Below are 9,708 nucleotides of genomic sequence, written 5' to 3' on the forward strand. Positions count from 1 at the left end.
TGCACCCCAGACTGAGATGAGCTGTGCTGTTGGGTGGCTGGACGGGTAGCTGCATTCACCCAGCATCTTTGCAGACGGCTGTAGGAATGAGAAGGAAATCAGGTATTTTCAGCAAAACTCTTGGTTTTTTGCAAGTATTACACATTCTTCTTCTTGCACAGAATCTTCAGCAATGAATAAACTATTACTGTTAAATCTTGCTTGGAAATGTAGTGGAGACTGGCAGCTATTTATAATTAGCATATTTGGAATATACATAATTGTATTATGGCTGAAAACTTGATACATCTTCTGTGTTTTCCTCGTCTAAGAGGAAAAATAAAGACTGAATAAAGCCAAACCGGTCTTGTTTTAAATGCTTTTTTCTACAGAAGTAACATCTGTTACAGTTAATGAGCATTGTTGTCTTTTGTTTAAATTCTTTGTTACAGAGGCTTAGAGCAAGAGGGCTTTAATAATGAAAAGGCCTTCTTCTCTGGAATGTCTGTCTGATAATAGTCTGTAAGATTTCAGAATAATACGGTAAAATAATTGGTTTTCAAATGAATAATTGTGTATAACTAATTGGAGGGCAAATGGAAAATCTGCATCCTCCAAACAAATGTAGTGTGTCTCTTTAAATATCCAAACAATTTTTCCTTCTATTTTTCTACCCTCAAGACAAAATTAATATCAAATCTCATTCAGGTTGTACTTAAATATGACCAAACTGATAATTACATTATTATAGAGAGGGGCAGGATAGCTGGAGGATACGTACAAGGTGCATTAGTCCCGCAAATAGAAGCTGATTTACTTGTTGATAGTAGAGACACGTTTTAGTCACTTTATAGAATTAACAATTGATCAGCTTGTTAGGTTCTAGTTCTTCATAAGCACAACATGTTTATTCATTATTGTCATTACATGGTGCAAGCAGCTGAGGTCGTGATTAGTAAGGCAAAATCTAAAAATATTTAAACTTGCTTAGATATAACTTTTGCAGCAGGCAGTTCTTGAGCAATGCACTGATTCTCACTTTTCAGAAATAAATATCCCTTATACCTGCCTGGTTAATTTGCATTTCATTTACATTTTTCAGAACCATCAGATCTATTTGTTTTCCAAATGCCAGTGATTCAGGCTTGTAAAAGTGTAATAAGATGGGCAACATAAAAGCATGGCTTTCAAATTGTCTTGGTCACTGTAAATACGTATCGATATATAGTACTGCAACTGATAAAATAAACACGCTGCTGGAGGAGAATGGAAAGATGTTATTCCAATAAATATATTCATGATTGTTTGTTACTAAGTGTAAGTTATATTTTCTAAATCAGCATTGACTTAAGCTTGAGCAAACTCGATAGCAAAAATTCCCACAGAGGCTTCTCCTGCTACATATGACTAATATATTAAAGAAGATAAATAGTGATTTTTAAAATTTATTACACAGTAGGATTGAACACAAGAGGAAACCATTTTACAAATCTGAAAGTTAAGGTCACCCTGAGAAGAAAAGGACACTTAAGATGACTAGAAAAAGTCTGCTTCCTCAAGAAATTGAGATTCAAGGTTTACTCTTTTCACGGTGTCTTTTATAAAGCTTTAGAATCCCCAGTGTAAAACCAGAGTCCGTTTTGATGTGCAAATATTTCAAAACTGTATAATGGATAGGCATTTAGACACTCGCATCTAACCAGTTGCTGCAGATTAGCTTCCAGTCTCTTAATTCATTACGGACTATGAAGCTTTTTGATAGTGGTTTTTATAATATAATTCAGTATTAGGGGTGAACTCTCTAAGACATTTCATTGAACTCTTCTAATAGTTTTTAATAGTTTTCTCCCTTTTCCTTTCCTATTTATAAGCTTTTTTAAAAAAATCCATTATGTATATTTTAGTCATACTGAACACCATTAAGCTTTTGGTTCATAATTCAGACTTCTAGGAGTATGAAAATGTGCTCAATAGCATTTTCTTAGGGCTTGTTAATAAAGTTAATGAATTATTTTTCTATTAGCCTGTCTTATCTTAGCTAATACTGCTCGCTTGTTTGATCTGTAGCAAATCAGGACAACATTGATTTTCTTTAAGAGATGAATAATGAAAGATCTACATTCTTAAATACGTAGCTAAAGATAAGTGACTTAATTAAAAAATTATCAGTGGAAGGTAGTAAGATGAATTAGCTGTTTTAATTTGTTGTCTATGTCAATATGCTGTAACATAACCTGGAGTATTACATAAAATCTATTTATGATATCCTTTTCTTTAATTTTCAGTGTGATTTCATAGTGTCTTCAGTTGCTTATTCTTTTGAAAATTGCTCATGTATTTGGAATGTTAAATCTTGGAACTCTCTGCCCCAACTTCAGCTTGTGTAGGCCTTGACTCTGCAGATGTTTAACGTCCAGTGCAATGCAGCCTGATGAAAATAGTTCTGCTTTGATCAATAGTAATGTTTGCAGGCTTTGTCTTCGGTGGTGGAAGTCAGGTTACGTGCCTGATTGTTTTTTCCACTGACTGGCAAATTCTGCTCTTTGATCACATGTGCTATGAATATCAGAGCTGGCAAAATTCCAGGCTAAATTGCTTGCTATTTTTTGACCAGCTTTACAAGTTATACATGATGAAAAAGGGACATCTCGAGGCCTCCGTCTTTCATCCAATGTTGCTTTTGATATCCTGTAGCTCTCGTCAGGGTACGCAACATAGAGGAGGAGCTGTTAGGAGGAGCTGCTCTATTAAGACATAGTAGTTGATCTTATCGAAGGAGGAGATAAACGGCCTTCTGTTGGATGGGCTGCTCTGTGTCGCAGACTCTTTTGATTTTTTTTTTTTTTTTTTTGGTGTCACGTAATAGAGCAAGCACCCACATTCCACTCGTGGATTTCCTGGTGGGAATAGTTATGTATATAGTACTGTGCCTTGAATAAGACTTTCACAATTCTCATGCTTAAATTCTGAGTGCCTCCCAAGTCATGCTGGTTTTCAAGCTTCAGGATCCTGTTTTTCAGAATATATTTTCTCAAATCTCAGTGCAGCTACAAAGACATCATTTGATAAGCATCGCTGAGCTTCTGCTTCAGGTCCTTGGGTCACTGCCTTTCTGTTGCAAATGCATTGTCCAATGGTTGTTTTGAAGGTTAGTTATTCCTATCTTTTCTAGACATCTCCATTAGCTTTCTAGGGTAAGACAACAGCTGGTTCACAAAGATGTTCAGGCTTTGCCTTTTCCTAATGCTAGGCTGATGGCTGTCCTGTTTGAAGTAATTCAGTTGGGTGATGGGAAAGAAGGGTATGTTGTAAGTAGGCTATACTTTATAACAGGAAGGGACTGGCGAGAGACTTTATAAAATCTCTGCGTAAGATTGCTTGGTAGATAGGATACGAGTGGAGAAGTCTGTTAGAATGTCTCTGTAGAGCTTCCGTGGGTCAGTTTGACAATACAGTGTGGGACTTGGGCAGACAAATTTTATTCTTTGCGATTCTACCCAGCAACGCCCTGCCAAACTGCGAAGTGTTGAGGATAGGCTGGTTCTTCAGGCTCTACTTTGTTTTATCTTGTTTTGTTCTTTTTGTCTTGCTTCAGTTTTTGATTAAACATAATACTTGTGTCAATGAAATGAGTAGCAAACACCTGCCACATTATGGATTTTGCGATGTTAGGAGTAACGAATGGGAGCCAGTGTTTCTCATTCGGAAGAGGAAGACTGCCGGAATCAAAGACGTAAATAAGAGCCAGGGAAAATTAATTGCAAACCTGTCAAGTCTGGTCTGTCTTTATTTTTATTACGTGGTCCTCAGCAGATCTTCATTAGAGATGTTTACAAAAAAAAAATCCCGCTCCTTGTGCGAATTCAGCTGAAATTTACCTGGTCAGAGTGGAGATACTGTTACTGGTCTTCTGTGCCAGGAGAGCAACCTCTGGATTTTTGCTTTCACTCTGAAATGTTTTTGCTCAACATTGCACAACACACAGACAGGATACGGCTGTGGTTCGGCGCTTTGGGACATGAGTCTCAGGAGAAAAAATTCTCTGATGGATGAAAGCTCCAAGGGATCCCAGATAACCTACAGCTGTGTCTAGACTGTTGCACTGGAGCTTAAGCCAGGCTTGAGAACTGTATTCAGAGAGCTTTGCTAACTTAGCGTAGATCCAAGCAGAGAGCAACAATGACAATGCTAAAACCCAGCCTGCGATCTCCTCAGTGCAACAGTCCAGCCTGAGGTGCAATGCTTCTAGCCTGAAGGCTGACAAATAGCATGCAGGTCTTGGCTCTTCGCGTGACAGCCAGCCTGCTCTTGATCTCTCCCCACACTTCTGGGTCTCTGCTGGAAGAGGACGCACTGTCGTTGAATGATCTATTTGGCGGTAAATTCTCCTGAGTGGAGAACAGGAAACTTCAGAAAGTAACACTTTCCAGTTAGGGTGACTATCATAGGAATATTCCATTACTAAATTAGAAATTTTTCATATTTTTGAAGACTTAATGTTGAGACCTTCAGGTTAAAAAGGCAATAGATTATTTATGCAATACTGCTGTTCTCAGGTAATAAGCTGGATGGTGCTATTGCAAGCAGAGAAATAATTAGGAATTCTTGTACAATCGAGTAGTCAAATTAAAAAGGACAAAATCATGGTTTAAGAAACCGACTGTCTTTGGCTGGAGTGCAAAAATAATTTAAAATGATAAACCACACCCTCCACTGGCCATTTATTCTGTTTTACGCAGTAGGGTCAGTATACCAAGCGAGTTATGCTTTCTTTCTAACATATAGATGCTATAAAACACTTCATACTCACAAATACCTCCTCAAAATCATACAATCTGAATGAAGCTGAACAGATAAATACCCAAGTATTTATTCTATTCTCTCAAAGCCATCAGTTTAGAAAAAGAAAAAGGACCAGGAGGGTAAAGTAAGGGTGGTTGCACTCTCTCGAAGATGTCCTTTGGGTGCTTGCTAAACAGTATCTGTGAGCAGAGAAGGGAATTTTGACCATTGTCCGTGAATTTTAGGGGAGGGTAGGTGGGCAGGATTTAACCCCTGGATGAAAAACAAAGTATTAGACTAAATTGGCAGTAGATAGCTATGTGAAAACGTGGGGTTTGCCTGAAATAGTGCAAGGCACAGCTTTGAATTAAAAGTCTGTATCTTTCTTTTTGGATGCAGTGGTACCCTCTGGTGAGTGAAGGTTCGGTTACCTGCAGCTTCTCTTGCTAATTGCCCAAAACGCTTGTCTTTGCAAGGAAGGGGTTTCACTTGGAGAGGGGAAAATATAAATCCAGTAAGTGATTTTTTCCATATCCCCCTTTTTTTTTTTTAATTACTGTTGCTGTTTTGCATTTAATTAGTGACCAGTATTAAAGTAAAAGGCCTAACAAATTCCTATTATGGTCCCTGAGATGTAGCATGTTTTTAATAACAGCAGTTTTTAATCTAAAACAGTCCTGTGACTGTCCTTGCTAATGGCCTTCTTTGTTTGTGTGGCTGTCTTGCCTATTGCCAGGCTATGGAAATGGTTTGTGCAATAACCCTAGAATGTGAATCAATGATGCAACCGCTCCATAGGCCTCTTTAAAAATGTATCTCACAGTGCAGGGAACTCAAATGGGAACAGTTAAAGTGAGAGGGTTTCACTTTTGTGTTCCAGTTCATCAATCTTTAAAGAGACACTAGTTGGTCAAATGGGTCTAACACTGATCGATTTACAAGAAGAATCCCTTTTTAAAGTGAATCACAATTCATCTCCAATGGGCAATTGAAAAAATAAATAAATTAAAAAATACAGCCAGTGGGGTCCTGGTGGGGGAGTACTTCATTAGCTCAGCCCCTCACACACTCTTTAGTTAGTTGTCCCTTAGAATCCATAATCCAGTCCGATCTATTTTTTACAGCTCATTACATTTTTGTTCAGTTAGCTCTTACTGGATCTGAGAACTTGTATTTGACTAATGCCTACCATCAAGAAGGGCAATCCTTCTTGGCTTTGAGGACAGGTTCTCTGCAATGTGATAAGGACAAAGCATGTCTGTCCCCCAGTCTTCTTACCAAAGGCTGCTTGCCACTTAACTGCACCTTAGGAGCACACATAGGACATTGTCTGGTCACCACCCCAAAAGGCAAACATCTGTTGAACAGCGGTTCAACAGCAGCACAGCAGAATAACAGCAGTTGTCTCGGGATCTAGCAAAGTGCTCCCGATTGACCTTGTTCTCCTGTAAGGATGACTACATTTGAGCTACAACCAGCGTACTGGTAAAGGTGTATGTGGCAATAGGGTGGAAGGAAATGAGGCATGCTGAGGGTATATTTTCATGGGATTATTTGTGGGGAAAGCTACTGGAAAGTTGTATGTGAGATGGAGGGACTCTGTTTAGTTATGTTGCCTCTCTGAAATCGTAGAAAGGTAGTATCTGCTGAGACATTTCATACCTGCTGCTAATTCTAATATGATTGAAATTTGGAGGCTGCTCTCTTTATTGTAGTTAAGTTTGAGTACTGTTTCCCCCAGGACAGTATTCACAGTTCATTTACTCAAAAATGGAAAAAATGTGTATTGTGGGGATCTGAAAGACAAGATTCTGTTAATAGTCAGAGATGAGAGAAATGGAAGACTCCTGCAATCTGTTTCCCTAAAAAAAAAAAAAAAAGTTCAACAGAAATAACTGAGTGTCCACCCAAGGTGGCTGAAAAATATTGGTTCTTATTCAGATGCCAATATCCAAAACATCATACGTGCTCAGGAAGCACAATCCACAGAAAGAGAAATGGTGATTATTTTCTTTAGCTCTGCCATTGTGAGCATGCTGCAGACAAATTTTATTTGGGGGAGATGAAGGGAAACGACTGCCAATATAGGACTAAACCTGGAGGCTGTGGTAAAAGCACAGTGCTCCGGGAAACAGAAGGTGGAGAGAACCTTCAGAGAGAGATTTGGAAGGGGGAGAGCAGGGCAGTGCTGGCTGTGACAAGGTGTATGAGTCCATCAGACCTCAGCTTGGTGGGAGACTCCCTGTGGCAGACTTTGCGGAAAAATATTAAGCATGGTTCAGTTTTTCATGTTGTGTTTCCCCACCTCTCTGGCAAATTAACTCTCATTGTTAAAAGAGTGAACTAAACGTGTAACGTTTTTTCTGTGAATCTTGAGGGTTTTTTTATGAAGTCCCAGTTTCCTGGATGAAAATAATTGGAGGAGATTTTTCTTTTCTGTTTTCTAATTATTTTTAAGAGAGTTAATAGCTCTCTAGTGGTGATGAAAGGCTGATTAAAAGCTGATTGTTGTCTACCCTGAAAATAAACAAACAATCAACAATTTATTACTTTCAACAGATCCCGCATCTTTAAGGCAATCATAATTGCCTTAAAGTGAGGTAGGGAAAGTGGGGGGATTTCATACTTCATTTCCAACCCTGAGCATTTCAAAGCATTATCAAAATTATGCCACTTACCCTCCCCCCAGCTCCTCCCATCAATCATGCACACAGTTACACGATCATGAAGTGGCTTGTGCACGACTGAAGGTGCAACAGAAAAATAAAAATCCATCCTAGGCAGATTGGGAGCTGAAAGCCTAAAGTTCAGTCTTTCCTGAGCTTTGTGAAAAAGAATATTATTATTTTTTAAACAAATAAAGAAGAAAGTTTCTAGCTTTAGCCATGAAGAGGACATGCTGTTACTTATTCGAAGTCTGGCTGTGGTCTTACTTCAGTCAGAGTAACTGATTGAGCCTCCTGTATGGAAACGTGTTATTACTTCAGCTGTGACAAGTACTGGAAGGAGGACCCTCTGACAGTCCAGGTGCTTGAAGGGGAAATACCATGCTAACAACTTCTCTTACTGCTTCTGAAGAGCAGTATCAGCTTGCTGGGGCTGCTGCTGTCCTGTCTTGGTAGTGCAGCAACAGGAGGGTGTCTAGGACTATTCTCCTTACCAGTCCCTCAGCACCTTTTGAGGTTTGCTCATGTTTCATTGCAATAGCAGCGAGAGCTCCATCTGGCTTCCTCATGCCTACGAAGGGATGAAAATAGCAGCCAGCTGATGATTAACCTGCTCTAAACAGGGAGACCTTTTTTCACCATTGATCAATACATAGCTCAGGTGGGGTCTCTCTCCCCGCCTGCCAACCGTTCTCTTGATGCTGACATGCATGCTGCTGCCAAGCAGCTGAGCTTCCCAGAGGAGGCAGGAGGAGATGCTATGCAAACAAGAAACAGAGAGGGCTGAGAGGGGACAGGGAAGGAGGCCTGAAGGATTGGGCTGGAAGAGGGAAGGATGAAGGAAATCCCTTCTGGAGGTGAGGAGGCAAAATGTAATTTATGGGACTTCTGAAATTCTCTTGCATCAGGGCATGCAGTAGCTGGTACTGCTGGAAATGAAAATACCTGAGAGAGAGTGTTACCTTATGTATTCATATTGGAATCTGGAATTTTTCTGGTTACAAGGAGAAAGACAAGGACCTGCAGGAGAGAGGTAGAGTCACTCCGTGTACGTGTCAGTGGTCTGCTGGGGCAATCAAACCAGCTAGGGCATGCTGCTTACACATCACAAATGGTACATCTTTCTGAGGTCTGTCCACTTTTAAAATTTGCTTTTTCTTCTGGCAGTGTAATATTGATTCTAGGGCCACAGGACCAATAGCTCAGGAGATAATTAACAGATATATCTATCTGCTCATTCTTCTTCCTGAGTCAGTAGTAGGCTGCTGTCAGGATTTAGAAAACCTTATGTGGCTCTCAGTACCTGAAGAGCACAATGCAAAGAGTGTATAGCTACAGCCTCACCCAGGTGTCTCAAACTCAATGAGAGCTAAACCCAGCTGTGCCATGGCCATACTGTGACTGTGGTGCTCCAGTTAGCTCCAAACAAGCAGATACTTCTCCATGGTACAATGTTGAACAGAGACCAGAGTTCAGGACTCAAGACCAGTGCCGTCAGTGTTGGAATAGGAATTAAGTTATGCCCAGCTCAGACAGTGCTGTGTACAGTGCGGGCGCACTCTGTGTGATGGTCAGTACTTCCATCCAGCATGATGTTGCCAAACCATAGAAAAGCAAATACAACTTTGAGATTGGTTCTGAATATGCTTTTGTTCATTTAACTAGGATCAAGATTGAACAAAATTGGGTTCGCCTTTAAAGTGAAATTGTTTATTGACCCAAATCCAAGTCCTCATGCCATACAAATGCCTTGCCTCTGTCATTCAATTGCAGAAAATGAAGAATGATATTACACTTTTTATTTGGTAACAGTTCCTGAACTGATGGGCCAGGAACCCTGTTCTGGAATTTTCCTATTCAGCAGAGCAATGATTTTCTAAAATAACTTGAGGAGCAGGCTCCGATAAGCAAACAACTTTTTCTAACACTGAGTAAAAAGCTTGTCCCATAGCATGAAAGTCAAGTGACATAACAAGATCAAAAAGTTGGGTTACAGCTCTTTGGTCTGTGCCTCTCCCCTCCTGTGCAAGTTTTGTTCTTCACTATTGCCACAAGAGATTCTGTATGCTAGGGGCAGAGTTTTCAATGAATCCCAAGCTGACTGTGCTATCGTTGTACAAAAATGGGAATATAAAAAATGTTACCTTTCAATTTGCTAGTAGTTATCCTACGTACTACCCGAGACTGACAGAGAGAACAGAGATAGCACACCACAAGATGTTTTGCTATTGGCTTATGCAGTTGATAACACAGGTGCTAAAAATGTGCGTTCAGCCCATAA

The sequence above is a fragment of the Mycteria americana genome, chromosome 11 (assembly GCF_035582795.1).
Source record: "Mycteria americana isolate JAX WOST 10 ecotype Jacksonville Zoo and Gardens chromosome 11, USCA_MyAme_1.0, whole genome shotgun sequence".
Lineage (NCBI taxonomy): Eukaryota > Metazoa > Chordata > Aves > Ciconiiformes > Ciconiidae > Mycteria > Mycteria americana.